Here is a 16,478-nt window from a genome sequence, read left to right as displayed (position 1 = left end):
GTCAAGGAGACCAACCAGGAAGCCATTGCAATAGTCCAGGCATGAGGTGTCCCCTGGCTATTTAAGGTCCTTTCCTAGAGCACTAGGGAAAAATAAAAATATCTTTAGGCTGGTTCATATTTAGGGTTTCTCCACAAAGCAGTAGGAAAGTATTCAGTGCAGAATACCAATAAGGTATTTATTTCCTCCACACAAAAGAAATCATTACAACACCAAAAAATCAGCATTCATTGATGGTGACTTAAATCATGAAACTGTAACATAACTCCTTGTGATGTAACCAATATCCTAGCCATGCAAGTTGGGCTGTTCCCTAGACTTGAATGTTGCGGAGGTCTAAGACTCAAGCTGGGCCTTTCTAAATGCAGCTTCCTAGCATCCTCTAATTTTATTTATGGGAAAACCCATTGTAAATTGCAAAGAGAGGAAGTCCCATCTTTTAAAGTCTCCTACGTGTGCTGCTCTTTCTGGCTCACTGCTTAGTCCTCCTCACCCAGTTGTCACTTGGGCCATTCCAGAGTCTTTCAGCATTCAACTTATGTCCCTGGAAGTGGGCAGGGGAGAAGCTCAGCTGCACATATGCTCCAGTGAGGTGGGGAGCAGAAAACAGCAATTACCCACATTATAGTAGTAATGAGGCACCCGAGATCCCTTTTGGAATACTTGTGAAGAAGAAGGAAACTCTCTGCTCCATGCATATGTACCCAATATAATTCCTGCTGATTTTGGTAGGGAATTAAGCATCCCAATTTTCAGTTCTCTTTTAGTCTTTGCCCTCTTTTAGCATGACTTCATCTTGAGTTTGCCTTTTTCATTTGTTTCCACAATATTTTATATTCATATATTTTTCCAGATTGAATTTATTCATTCTATGTTGTACTCTTTTATTTGAAGGTTATACTGCTCGTTACAAGAATTAAATTATCTGCTTGTAGTACTAATTGTTTGTGAGACACCATGTAAATGATCTGTAAACGTCTGTGGTCTTATGAGTAAAACAAGACATCTGAAAGGGGTTTGTGTGTTGCCTGTGGCCATGCATGGAGATTTTTCTGAGTGTTTTAAAATAGATTTTTTTCCTGTTAAAGACTGTTTAACAAAGTATGGCTAGTTTTATAAAACATCGGTATCTGTAGCAACAACTCTGGGCAAATTGAAGGAAGTGCTAAGGAGGAGAATATGATTAATTTTATTTTGTAATTTTTAGTTTATACATTGAATTTACTTAAGTTCTTTTCTATTCTTCATCTATTATAATTGCTCAAGAATCTGGGAGTAAATTAATTTGAATTTCACTAACATATATGTTGCTTTGAAGTTTTGGTTCATTGGTAAAAATGTTGGTCTTAGTTTTTCTCCTTCTACCAAGAGTTTAGAGTGGAACTTCACAAAAATGTGTGGAAAGAAGAGTTCCTTTATGGGTTTATAATCGGAAAATAACTTTCTGAGAGGCAGAACAATTTTAGCTTCCTGATTCAAAATAAAAGGTATCTGAGTGTAACTATAATTCATTTCAACATTCATTGGCTACTATATGCCCAGCCTTGAGATGCAATGACAAAAAAACAGAAACAAAACAAATGTTTCCTCAGAAGTATAGATTGTTCTGAGGGAAAACAGCACCACAGATAAAGTACGTAATATATGTGAAATAAATATATATATTTTTTGGCAAGCAGGATTGGGAAATAACATTAACAACTGGAGGAAGAAGGAAAGGTCTCTTGTGTGTGTATGAGGGTGGAGAGGGTGAGGTACTTGACCTGAGACTTGTAGAGAGATAGGAGGTAGAAGTGAGAAGGAGACAGCCAGCCAAGAAGTCAGTCAATACCTACTATGTTCCAGGTACTGTGCTAAGGACTAGGAATATAAGAAGAGGCAAGAATCTCTGCCCTCAAGGAGCTTACAATTCAGTGTGCAAAGAAGGCCATTTTAGCTGGAACACCTAGTGTGTGAGTGAGTAACTCTTAATCATCCTATAAAGGATGATTAGTTAGATTGGGAAGAACTTTAAGTGACAGAGGAGTTTGTCAAACAGTTTTCTAATTCAGCATCAAAGCTGGAACCCTATATCCTTAGCATCTACAAATATTTGTTTTTGGTGCCCTCAGATTTTTGGCTCCTCAATAGAGTTCCTCCTTCTACCTTAGATGTTCTGTGTCCCAAAGTATTCTTCCCTTCAATCCATTTAAAACTTGCCATCATGAAAGACTCTGATAGATTTAACTCAAGGTATAAATGGCTGATAACAACTTACTGTGCAATAATTTCAGGATTTACCTCCCTCCCCTTTCTTTTGGTAAGGGTTCTTATTCAGTAAACAAATTTATAAAGAGAAATTTGGCACAAAATTGAGAGGAGGGGAATAACACATTTGATGAAGAGTGAAGATCTGTAGATTGACAGGCTATGACAGACTGAATGTAATAAGTGAAAGCCCTTTTCTTGAGTTCAAAAAAGATTGGATTACTACTTGTTATAAGATTCCTCTTTAACTTCTCTTATGGAAGGACACAATCATAAAAAATCACAAACACTTCAATATGCAGAGATGAAAAGGAGGATGGCATATGAAATATTGAACTTCTAATATATATTTTGTTTTAACCATTTATATTTAATTCAGCAAAGTAGTAACAAAGTTGTCCTGTCTGCGTCCTGAATTTCTTTTTGTTTTCTTTTATGTATGTTTTAATGTATGGTGGATGCTCTTTTATAACAAGTATTTGTTGTGTCATTTTTCAGTCATATTTAACTTTTTGTGACCCCATTTGGGGTTTTCTTGGCAAAGGTACTGGAGTGATCTGCCATTTCCTTCTCCAGCTCATTTGATAGATGATGAACTGAGGCAAACAGGGTTCAATGACTTGCCCAGGGTAAATAGCTAGGAGATATCTGAGGCCTGATTTGAACTCAGGAAGATGAGTCTTCCTGACTCCAAACTCTATCCACTGTGCCACCTAGCTGCACTTAATAAAGCAAGTATGGTCAAGTTGAAAAAAAAAGTTGGTTGTGTATGAGAATTTATATTTTTCTTTCTTGAGGTGGAAGCATGTTTTGGTACCCGTTCTATCAATTCATAATTTCTCAGTGTTAATTAAAATTCATTAGTATTTCAAAGTTGTTTCCCTTGATATTATCATGATCATCATATAAATTGTTCTGTTGTTTTCTACTTATTTCATTCTGAGTCAGTTCATCCCAGTCTTTCTCAGTTTATCTGAAATTCTTTCTTTTATTACTTCTTATGGCAACAAAAGAAATAGATTCACATGGCTGAGCACCTGCTGTGTTTCCAGTTCTTTGCAATATAAAAAATGCTACCTTAGATATTTTGTTGCATATGAATCCTTCTTCTCTGTCTTTGATCTCTTTGGAATATATGCATAGTAGGGGAAGATAGTGGAATAAGATAGGAAATACTGAGCTCTCCAAAATGTTCCCACAAACAAGGTAAAACTTCACTTCAAAATGAACTTTGAGTGACAGAAATAATTAAAAGTGGGGGTAAGGTATTTGTCCTCTTAAAACAACTTGGGAGGATTTTAGGAAAGATCGAGCATCTAGGGATGGAAGTTTGATCCCACTGAAATGCAATCACCTCCAGGCAGACTCTGTGAATCATAATAAACAACGCAAAAAAATGAATAATAATAAGAAAAAATAAATAATAAATGATTCATCATAATATATAATTATTTATTATAATATTATATTGTAAATATCATAATAATTATTAATATTATAATAATAATACATAACAAACCTTGGAGGTAGCTGGGTCTCAAGAGTTAGCCTCAGTCTCAGGAACTTTCACCTCATGGACACCAAAGAGGTGGGACAGCTGAGCAGGGGAAGACTGAAGGACCCTTTATTATTGCAGATGCCAGACCTAGTTGTGTTGACCCGATGTGATCCCGGGCTGTGGCTATGGGTGAGGAAGAGGGAACACATACCTGGTGAGTACAACAGCAGAGAGATGGGAACCCTGCTGACTGTGGGCACTTGCTATGGTCACTTGCAGAAGAGTAGAGTCCTGGTTTGTTCCTGAGCAGTGGGGTGAATTGAAGTTTGCAGCCATGGGAGGGACTAGAGGGGACAAGAGCATTTGTGGTGACAGCATGGCTTAGGGGTGGAGAGGAGGGCCTGAGAAGGTCAGGCCCCAAGACAGAGCTCATAAAAACAACAATATGAAAAACCTGAAGCCTGAAACATCACTCCCTACCTGCTTAAAAAAATGAGTAAGCAAAAGAGAAAGATCTGACTGTAGATAGCTACTACGGGATAGAGAGATCTAAATTCATACTCAGAAGAAGATAGCAAAGTTTAAAAAAAGCCACTCTTCAGAAAAAATTAAAATAGTCACAAGCCCCCAAAAAGTTTTTGGAAGAGCTTTAAAAGGACTTTAAAAAACAAATAAGAGGGATTGAGGAAAACAGGGAAAAAAATAAGAGCAATTCAAGAATGAAACAAAAAGAAAATCAATCAATTGAAAAAAGAGATCCAAAAACTTAAGGAAGAAAATAACTCCTTAAAAAATGGACACAGGGAAGCTAATGACATTATATGACACCAAGAAATAATAAAACAAAGTCAAAAGAATGAAAAAATAGAAGAGAATGAAATATCTCATTGGAAAGAGAATGAAATATCTCATTGGAAGTGACAATAAAAGAAGTATTGGACTACCTGAAAGTTATAATTTTTAAAAAAAGAATCTAGATATTATATTACAAGAAATTATTAAGGAAAAATTGCCCTGAAGTTCTAGAATGAGTGGATAAAATAAAAATAGAAAAAAAAAACTGATCACCACCCAAAAGAGATCCCAAAATGAAAACTCACAGGAACATTATAATTAAGTTTCAAACCTCCCAGGTTTAGGAGAAAATACTTCAAGCAACAAGAAGAAACCCCAATATAAATTCTACGGAGCTACAGTTAGGATAACACAAGATATAGCAGCTTCTACATTAGAAGACCAAAGGGCTTGGAACATTCTATTTTGAAGAGCAAAAGAGCTGGGTTTGCAATCACAAATAACATCAACCAAAGCTAAGTTTAATCCTGAATTTTAAAAAAAGACATTTAATGAATTGAAAGAATTTCAGGTACTTTTGCCAAAAAGATCAGAAATCAGTGGAAAATTTGACACATGAGATTCAGGAGAAATATAAGGTAAACATTAGAGACTTAATAAGATCAAACTGTTTACTTCTTATATGGGAAAATGTTATCTGTACTCTTAAGAAGGTTATCATTACTTGGGTAGTTTGAAAGAGCATACAAAGAGAGAATGCTTGGGGTTGAAATGAGTATGATGGAGTGATTCTAAAAAAACAAAATTTGATAGAGAGGCAAAATGGAGCAATTATCTCATATAAGTGAGGTGTGAATGGAAAAACTGTTAAAGTGGAAGCAGGTTGGAGTGGAGGACTGGTAATGCTAGAACCTTATGATCATTGAAACTAGGTTAAAGAGGGAATAACATAAAAATCTAGAAGGACATAAAAATCTTAAATTTATAAAGAAACAGGACGGTAAGGGGACAGGATAAAGGAGAGACTTTTAGAAGGGTATGTAGATCAAGAAATAGGAGGGTGAAGGGAGAGTATGAGGGAAGAATTCTTTAAATGGGTGTGGATTAGGGAGGTAGTGGGTAGAAGTAAATCAAATCTGTGGGAAGGCATAGGGTAAAAGGAAAGGGAGAGAAGAATAAACAGTGATAAAAAGAGGGTGGAGGAAAATGCCCAAATAGTAATTATAACTTTGAATATGAATGGGATGAATCCACCCATAAAATGGAAATGGATAGCAGAATGGATTAAAAATCAGTTACTTACAAAAAGAAATTTTAAAATGAGAGATACGCACAGAGTTAAAGAGTTGGAGTAGTATTTATAATGCTTCAGGTGGTATAAAGAAAAAAGCAGGGGGGGGAAACAAGGGAGGGAGAGAAAAAATTTGGAACTCAAAATTTTATTTTAAAAAGTATATTAAAAATTGTATTCACATGTAATTAGAAAAAATACTATTAAAAAGAAATGCTAGCAATAGCAATAAGAAAAGAAATTGAAGGATTCAGAATGGGCAATGAGGTAATAAAACCATTTTTTTAATAGATGATATGATGATATACCTGGAAAATCCTAAAGATTCAACTAAAAAAGTCAGCAGAAACAATAAATTTAGCAAAGTGGCAGGATAGAAAATAAACCCATATCAACCATCAGCATTTCTGTATATCACCAACAAAACCCCAAAAGAAGAGATGATAAGAAATGCTCCATTTAAAATTACTGTAGCAAGTATAAAATACCTGGGAGTGTACTTACCAAAACAAAACCAAGAACTACACGAACATAATTATAAAACACCTTTTATGCAAACAAAGTCAGATTTAAGTACTTGGAGAAATATTAATAATTCATGGAGAATAAATAATAATAAAATCAACAATTATACCTAAACGAATCCATTTATTCAGTCTCTAGTTACCAGAAAAATTATTTTGCTGAGCTAGAGAAAATAATAACAAAATTCAAAAGTCAAAAGTCAAAATAACAAAAGTCAAGAATAGCAAGGGAATTAATGAAAAAATGTAAAGGAAGGTTTAGCAGTACTAAATCTTAAACTCTACTATAAAGAAGTAATCAAAACAATCTGGTACTGGCTAAGAAATAGAAAGGTAGATCAGTGGAACAGAGTAGACATACAATACACAACAGCAAATGATTATAGTAACCTTGTGTTTGACAAATGTAAAGATTTAATCTTTTGGGATAAGAATTCATTGTTTGGTTAAAATTGTTAGGAAACTAGAAAGCAGTCTGACAGAAATTGGGCATAGACCAGTATTTTACACCATTTACCAAGATAAGGTCAAAATTGATACATGACCTAGATATAAAGGAAGGTATCATAAGAAAATTTTAAGACCAGGGAACATATTACCTATCGACTGATGAATAAACAAGAAATAGAGAGCATTGTAAAGTATAAAATAAATTATCTTAATTACATTAAATTAAAAGGATTTTGTATAAATAAAACCAATGTAGCTAAGATTAGAAGGAAAACAGAAAATTGAAAGAAAAAATTATAGATAGTTACTCAGATAAAGGTCTCAGGTCTAAAGTATATGAAGAACTTTTTCAAATTTATAAGAATATGAGTCATTCCCCAATTGATGAATGGTCCAGAGGGATATGAACAGGCAGTTTTTCCATGAAGAAATCAAAACTACATATTGTCATATGAAAAGATGCTTTAAATCATTATTGGTTAGAGAGATATACTTATCAGATTCTCTAAAATGGTAAAAGGGGAAAGAGACAAATGTGGCAGGGGATGTGTAAAAATTAGGACACTAATTCACTGTTGATGGAACTGTGAAGTGAACCAGCTGTTTTAGAGAGCAATCTGAAAACATGCCCAAAGAGTTATAAAACTATGTGCCCTTTGACCCATTAATACCAGTATTAGATCTGTTTTCTAAGGTGGTAAGGGAAAAGGAAAAGGAACATATATTCTAAAATATTTATAGCAACTCTCTTTATCGTTTTGCCCGTTTTTGCCCTTCATTATTTCATGCAAGTCTTTCCATGTTTTCCTAAGGTCATTGAGCTTATCATTTCTTATAGCACAGTAGTATTCCATCATAATCATACATCATACAACTTTTTTAGCCATTCCCCAATTGATGGGCATTCCTGCAATTTCCAGTTCTTTGCCACCAGAAAGAGAGCTGTTATATACCTTTTAGAACATATAGGTTCTTTTCCTTTTTCCCTTATCATCTTTGGAAATAGACGTAGTAGTGGTATTGCTGGGTGAAAGGGTACAGATAGTTTAGTAGGTCTTTGGGTATAATTCCATATTTGCTCTCCAAAATGGATGGGTCAATTCACAGTTCCACCAATGATGAATTAATATCCCAATTTTTCTATATCCCCTCCATTTTAGCCAATCTGGTATGTGTAAAATGATATTTCAAGGTTGTTTTAATTTGCATTTCTCTAATCAGTAATGATTTAGAGCATTTTTATATGATCATAAATTGTTTTGATTTCTTCATTGGGAGAAATAAACTTTAAATGGATGTATGACCTAGAGGTCACACCAGAAACCAATTAAAGGAGCAAGGAAGAAACTCTCAGATTTATGGATGGAAGAGTTCTTAAATAAATAAATGATTATGAGGATCATATAAGATGAAAAGAACAATTTTGGTTATCTAAAATTTAAAAGTCTTTCCACAAACAAATCTAATGTAAAAATTAGAAGTGAAACAGGTAACTGGAGAAAAAAACTTCGCAGCAATTTTTCCTGATAAATGTCTCATATCCAGGATATATATTCAATTTCCTAAGACCAAGAGTCAGTCTCCAACAAATAAAGGGTCAAAGGATATGAATAGGTAGATTTTAAACACAGAATTCCAAGCTACCAACAAGCTACTCCAAATCATTAATAATTAGAGAAATGAAAACTGAAACAACTCATGCCCATCAAATTGGGAAAGATGATAAAAGAGGAAAATGATCAATGTTGAAGGCACTGAAGGAAAACAGTTTTCAAGTACACTGTTGGTGGAACTGTGAATTGATTCAGCCATTCTGGAAATGGAACTTTGTCCCCAAACTTTATTAAAGTGTATGTATCCTTTGCCCAACTATACCATTCCAAGCCTATACTCTAAAGATATAAAATAAAATTAATAAAGTGACTTTTGAGCACAAAAGTTTTCATGGTAGCCCCAAATTGGAAGCTTTGGGGAAACCCACTTATTGGGAAATAGCTGAACATAATGTGGTATCTGAATGTAATAGAATATCATTGTGGCATAAGAAATGATGAAATGCACAATTTCAGAGGAAACTGGGAAGACCTCTATGAACTGCTGCAGGTTGAAGTAAAAGGAATTAGGAGAACGATTTATAAAACGATAACATCACAAAGAAAAATCACTTTGAAAGACTTCAGAAATCTGAGCTACCCAATGATAAACCATAGGACCTGAAGAATAAAGATATAACATGCCACTCACCTCCTAACAGATGCTGACCTTAAAATGTAGAAAATGATATACCTTTTGGAATGTTTTGTTTTGCTTTCCTGGACTATGAGATATGTATTGAATACTTTTTAAAAATTGTTCTGTGGAGGGGGTATTGACAGGAACAGATTAATGAAAAAAATAAAAAGGCAAAAAAAAGATTTTTATGATATATGTGACATTTCAGTATAATTTATTTCTTTGCAATGGGAAGGGGAAAAAAGAAAATAAAAGCCCTCCTGGTGCCTTGAACAAATACTGTGTAGGTGGTTGTCTTTTTCAACTATTCATAAACTTAGTCCTAAGCTTTGGGAATAAAAATCTGGACTGAAACATAATGCATGAATCTGAAAGTCATTCTTCTTTTCCATGGATACTAGCAGGTGTTTGGTTATGATATATGACCCCTTGGACAAAAATAGCCTTGTTTCACAAAATCTTGACATCTTAGCAGTATAAGAAGCAAAATGATTTGTTTCCTTTTTAAAGACTGAAGTCTTGAGAAGTCTTCTCACTTGAATCTCAAGACTTAAAATTAATTTTCATCCATAGTGGATATCAAGATCTTTTTTTCACCCTACCTGGAAGGTGGTAGGAGGATGGAGTTTTCATGAGATGAAAAGAAGGGCTTGTCTAGGCTAAAAGGTAGATGGTAGGTAAAGTTGTCCCAAAGGCAAGATAATGTTTCCAAGGGAAACAAATGCACACTCTGCTAAGATAGGAGCAAGAGCTGAACTAGTTCCTTCAGTTTGAAAGCATTACTTTTTTTTTTTTTTACCAGACTAAGGAGATCTTAAGATAATAGTTCTAGATCCTTTCATGAAACCATGCTTTATTATCTGTAAGCTTGGTATATTTTTACCTCTTTCCCTTAATTGCAAATTTTTAGAAATTTTTGTTTCTGAGGAGCTAACCTAATTTATCCCATCTTTCAAAAAATGTCATAAAGTTTATAATATATCAGGAAATATCATGAACATAGTATCCCCAGATTTCATCCTGGCATTTGACTCTTGAAGTATGCTTGTGGGCAAGGTGGATAGATTTGGACAAAAGATAACGTAGTTAGGAGGATTGGCATTTGGTTGAGTGTTGATTGATGGACTGAAGGCTCGGGTGGATGAGTTACTAGAACTCTATGACTGTTTAAAAAAATCAACATTTTAATTAATGATTTCAATCAAGAGTTTTTAACTTTTTTGTGTAATGGATGTTTTTGGCAGTTTGATGACCCTGTGGACCCCTTTTCAGAATAATATTCTTAAATACACAAAACAAAATGCAAAGGAAATCAATTCTGTTGAAATAGTTATAAAAATATTTTTTAAAAAAGCTAAGTTCATGGACTCCAGGTTAAGAACCCTTGATTTAAATGAAGATAAATGTCAAGCTTATCAAATGTGTAAGTGACACAAACCTGGGGGATATTTCTGATACACTGACTGACAGAATTGGGAACCAAAAAGATTGCACTAAACTAGTACAGCGTAACTGAAGCTGAACGGATGAAATTTAGATAGGAACTGGACTGGTGATTTTGTCATTGCTGTGATCCCATTTGGGGTTTTCTTGGCAAAGACAATGGAGTGGTTTGCCATTTCTTTCTCCAGCTCATTTTACAGATGAGGAAACTTAGGCAAAAAGGTTGAGTGACTTGCCTAGTTGTCACACAGCTAATAAGTGTCTGAGGCCAGATTTGAACACAGGAAGATGAGTCTTCCTGATTCCAAGCCCGTTGCTCTATCCAGTGTGCCACCTAGCTGCCCCATTATCCAATATTATGTGTAACAACTAGATCATGCTTCCCTTAAGGAACGTTTTTTTCTATTTACAGAAGATAGCACGTAAAGGGGAACTGGAAAGAGGTAGAAGAGGCACACCTGATGTGCATGATGTGGAGGTGGCTAGAAAATGGCAGAAAAAAATGAAAGTTCAGCCTCCAGGGCTGGGAAATCAAGGAATGGAACCTGTCTTTCTGTCTTCTTTCTTCCCCTATCCACAAACATATATGTTTATGTACACACATGTGTATATATTATTATATATGTAATGTATATAATATTATATATATATTTCCTTCTCCAGTATGGCTAAACACTCTCCAAGGTATCATCCAGCTTTCAATCCCAAATGGTTTTTTAAAAGTATATACATATATAGTATACATATATATCTATTTATATGCATTATATATACGTGTATTTTACTAAATACTCTGTGTGTGTCTGTGTGTGTGTATATGTATGTGTGTATTTTGGTGCAGGCCTGTAATGGGTAACTTAAAATGACCTTCTTCTGGAATAGAAAATGGCAAACCACTCCAGTATCTTTGACAAGAAAACTCCATGGACAGCATTAATGTGCTATGGTCCATGGGGTCACGATGAATTTGGACGTGACTGAACAACAGATATGCCATATGAAGCAGTGAGGTGAACTAGACATGGAATTCAGAAAATCTAGTTCTGTCGCACTTCTGACATATACTAGCTATATTACCATATGCCAAGCACTGAGACATTTAAAGTTACCTATCAGAGGTCTGGACCAAAATTTACACACACACACACACCTCCCTACACACCCCCACATGTGTATATATGTATATACAACATGTGTATATGTGTAATGTTATACGTGTATGTGTGTATATGTAAATGCGTATATGTACACATTGAGAGCTGGATGACACTTTAGCATCTAATCTAGCCCCTTGTTTTACAAAGGAGGATAACCAAGATCACATCAGTAGTAAGAAACATAGTTGGGGGATTCAAAGACAAGGATTTTCCCTGTAATCCAGTGCTCCTTCCTTGACAATATGATGCTTCATATTTTTAAGTTAGTATACTTTAATTCTTCAAGGATTCATGATGTCACTGGTACGTGCATTCTTCCATCCCCTCTCTAGAGTAGCAGTCTCCTTCATTTGGCCTCCAGGTGGCGCAGTAGATAGAGTGCTGGGCCTAGAGTTGGGAAGATTGATCTTACTGAGTTCAAATCTGACCATAGACACTAGCTCTGTGACCTTGGGCAAGCCACTTAACCCTTCTTTGCCTCAGTTTTCTCATCTGTAAAATTAGCTGGAGCAGGAAATGGTAAGCCACTGCAGTATCTTTTTCAAAAAAACCCAAATGGGGTCACAAAGAGTTGGACATAACTAAAATTTAGTTGCCATGCCAGAGAAATGAAATTCTAGAAATAGACTGTGCTAAAACCCCTTTGAGTTTGGTAAATCCTGCACAGAACTGGGGTCATGTCATTGTCATGCTTAGGCAGAAGTGTGACCTAAGATATTATCTCATCAGAAATATGCTTTCTCATTAATTATTCATTGTGAGGCAGTGCGGTATAATTGAAAAAGTGCTGGACTTGGGACCTCCCAGTACTTAGAGCCAGCCTTTAATACTTTACTAGGTTTGTGGCCCTGGACAAGTCATTTAGCTTCTTTGACACCCCAATTTTCTTATCAGTAAAATATGAATAATAATAGGACCCACCTCATTGTGTCATATCAAGTGAGAAAATGTATATAAAGCCCTTTGCAAATTTTAAAGCTGTATGTAAATGTTAGCTATTAATATTTTAGTATTTCATTTTTTGTGGTTTTTGTTTTGTTAGTATGAATTAAGTCAACACTGAACTAAGCCATGATTTTCTTATGTTTATTCAGCCTTTCTACTTTATAGAATCTCAACCTGGAAAGGTTCTGTACCATGTGATCTGAAGGGAAAAACATGTAGCCTTCAAAAAAAAAAATCTACCTTCACATACAGAAAGGTTTTCTCTGATGGTTCACAATTCTCCTGGATTCCAAAGTGGTTTTAAATGAAAATTGGGATATTTAGTCTTTTTTTTTTTAGAGTGGTGGACTAAGTCCTAGACTGAATATGTCTCTATCTTTAATCTTCTCCTCTAATCTAAAGATATAATAAAACAAGTTTCCTCCTACTGACCATAAAATCTCAATTCCCATTTGCCATCACTCAGTCAATATGTGGAGATTCTGCATTTTTCTCTTGGTAGCAGATGTCAGACGCCCCTAGCAAAATTTTCAATGACCACAAGTGATTTAAAAAAGGACCTATTAATTACCTTTTACCTTTGGATTGTAATGTACAGTAATTATGAGATAATGGTGCAACCTACTTTTTCGCTGGATTTTAGGGCTCAAAGGGACCTGTAGAGGCAAACCAGTTATATCTGTTTCAGTTTTGGGCTTTTAAAATGCTTCAGGTTAGAGAGAGAGAGAGAGAGAGAGAGACTTAGAGCCAGAAAGACCAGAGGCCAACTAGCTGTACAAGGCTAGTTGGGCAAGGCACTAAACTTCTCAGGGTCAATTGCATCATTTTTAAAATGGGGGCAATAATAGTGCCTGCCTTATAAAGTATAAAGTTGTTTCAACAACCCTGAGGAAATTGAGGGCAAGAGTTTATTTGATTTGTCCTGTACCACACACAGCTAGTAAATCTTAAAGAACTATAAAAATTCTAGCTGTTGTTATTCTTATAACCCATTTCATTTCTCATTAGAATATGCCTATATGCTAGAGTAAGATAATTCAGGAATTAGGCTATGGAAAAAGTAGAGGCACTTTAAGAATGAAAGGTATTGTTTTGATCATTTGTTAAAATCACAGTTAGGTACTGCATTGACCCGGAATCCTCTTTCACTTCCATTTTCTTTTCTGTTATCATCCACTAATTCCTAGTAAAGGTTGTTATAAATTGGATGGTTTAGGGGCTTTAGTTTTATAATATTAAGGTAATGTTAATGAGAGTTAAAGATCTTTCCAGCCCATTAATAGGCCTCAGCTGGAGTCCATTAAGGAAAGCTTAATTAGCTTGAAGCTTGAAAAGTTTGTTTTATAGGAAGGCCCACCCCTTTTGTTAATTTCCAATGAGGCACTGGTTCATACCTTCAGGCTCTGAAAAGTGTACATATGCTCAGAGGTGAGGTTTTGCTTTAGGGCTTACTCTTTGGAAGAAGGGTCTGTGCCAGATGAGAACACCCCCACCCCCCCACCCCCAGCTTTGAAAACCCAGATGTTGGTGCTTCCCTCTCTGGTAACTATGTATGTATGTAATGGTCAGACACTTGGATCTGTCTGTTGATCTCTGATGTATGTATTGCTTATGGCCAGACAGAAGCCCTGTCTGTTGGTCTTTCTTCTTTGCTTTCCTTTTAGAAAAGCAGATCTAAGGAACTGTCTGTGCTAGCAGGCCATCCTGGATGTGTCAGGGTGCTTGCTACTACATGTTTATGGTAGTGGTCAAAAGACTATTCTTTAATGGATTAGGAACAGAGAGAGGGGATGTTTATGATGCAAGAAATGAGGAATCAGTCACTTTGAAAAGATGATGAAGCAAAGAGAACCCAACTATTTATCACTTGTATATGGGGGATGTTGAACTGGAAAGACGCTGAGATGTTCCCTAGAAAGTAAGAATAAAGACATGTATTCTTGGATGAAACAGCTATTATTATGAATCTGTATTAATGAAAGGGAAAGAGAATATGTGCTTTGAATGGGAGCAGAAAGAATGAAGGAAAGACGGGGCAGGAGATTAAGTCTCTCTCTCTCTGTCTCTGTCTGTCTGTCTGTCTCTCTCCCCCTCCCTCCCCCTCTCCCCTCTTTCCAGTATCTCTCTCCTACTACAGACACCTTGGAAACAGATCATTAAAGGGCTTTCCCCTTAGCGACCGTCACTCAGGGATAGCTACATCACTGATCTGGCATGCAGAGGTTCTGAAGGTTGGCCCTGGTCCTGGAGGCTGGACCTGCCCTCCTCCCCACAGCCCCCTTGCAGAACTTCAAGTGAACACCGGACGTCGCTCTCGCTCCTGGGCCAGCTCTCCAGACACGGCTGCCACGCCTGGCTCACCCGGGCTCTCTCTGCCTTGCTCTGCTTTGGGGTGGGGGGGAGCAAGAGGAAGACTTGCAGGAGGAGGGGTAGTGGGAGTCAGGAATTGTTTCCTGGGGTACGCGTAACAATGTGGGAAAGCGTTTCCGGAAGGCAGATGGCATCAGGTGTAGAAGTCAAAGCTTCCTCGTCGCGATCCAACCTGCGCTGCCTACGGAGCATGCCCAGTGTGAGAGGAGGATGGCACCTCGGCGGATCTCGCCCCGCAGAGCTCCACTTCAGGTTTTAGCGGTGGTCTGGGAGGAAAAGGCAGCCGGGAGAGAGAGCATCTCCTCGCCACCGAGCATTCCAGAGCCGGAGATTCAAGGACCTTGGAGACCTCCTGGCCCTACCCGCTCTCTTTCCAGAAGAGTCATCTGATGCCTGGCTTCATCCAGCTACGTGGTGGTGGAGCCAAGATGAGAACTGGGGTCTTAGACTTCCGAACCTAGGGTGGTTTGCGCTGCAGTCGCACTGCGTCCTTCCACAACTCGAAGACTGGAAATTTACTTGGAATAAGACAGGAGGCAGAACGGGAAGCAGTCAGGATCAGGGGTTGGAGTCCCCATCATCCACACTGACCAGCCAGATCTGTTAGGGGGTAGCCTCCCTATCAGCAACAGTCTCTGATATAGTTCTCTCTATAAAGAAGACCCTACTTATGGGAGCATCCCAGCATGCCTCCTAGAAATAAGTAAAGAAAGACATTTCAAAAACGAATGCCCTGTCTGTCTTTCACAGTGGGAAAGGAATAGTAGAATTAAAGATTTTTAAAAGTGGGAAAGAAGTTTCCAGCAAGCATATGCCCCCAGTTATAAGTATTTATTTTAGATGCTTTGGGGGAGGGAGGGGCGTATTAAACTTCCCCTTGGAGAAGCCTCTGGAATCAGTGCAAATCAGCAGTTGCTCAGAAGTGTGTGTGTGTGTGTGTGTGTGTGTGTGTGTGTGTCTGGTGGGCAGTACTGAGAGGTTCAAGTGCCAAACCCACAGTCATGTAGCCAGTATGGCTCAGATCGTGATTTCAACCCTGGTGTTGCTGGATGTGGAGGCAAGTTGCTGGAAAGAATGAATAATCCTGCCTCCTTTTACCACCTTTGTGACCCTGGGCAAGTTGCTTCATCTCCCTGTGCCTGGGCTTCTTCATCTGAAAAATGAGGACGGTTGGACACAATTACCCCAAAGGTCCTTTCCAGCTTCTGTGACAGACACAAGCTCCCTGTGCCATACCATATGCTTCTTAGATGTTCAATTTAGCATTTTCTGTCTCCACCCTCCCTCCCCATCCAAAAATTCCTTTTGTTCCTTTTAAATGTTTTGATTGCCTTTTCCTTTTTTTAAACGACACTGTCATTTGTCAGTGACTGCCTCCACCTACTCCTGTTCTCCCAACCATAGGATCATTGGAATCCTCCCTTGTAATAGAAGCATTTAAATAAAACAAATCAACACATTGTCCCTGTCTGATAGTCCCCCGATTCTCTGCCAAGAGTTGGGAGGCTTGGTTTCCAAAGCTCTCT

The sequence above is a fragment of the Notamacropus eugenii genome, chromosome 6, assembly GCF_028372415.1.
Source record: "Notamacropus eugenii isolate mMacEug1 chromosome 6, mMacEug1.pri_v2, whole genome shotgun sequence".
NCBI classification, from domain to species: domain Eukaryota; kingdom Metazoa; phylum Chordata; class Mammalia; order Diprotodontia; family Macropodidae; genus Notamacropus; species Notamacropus eugenii.
Note: the sequence above shows the minus strand (reverse complement) of the source record.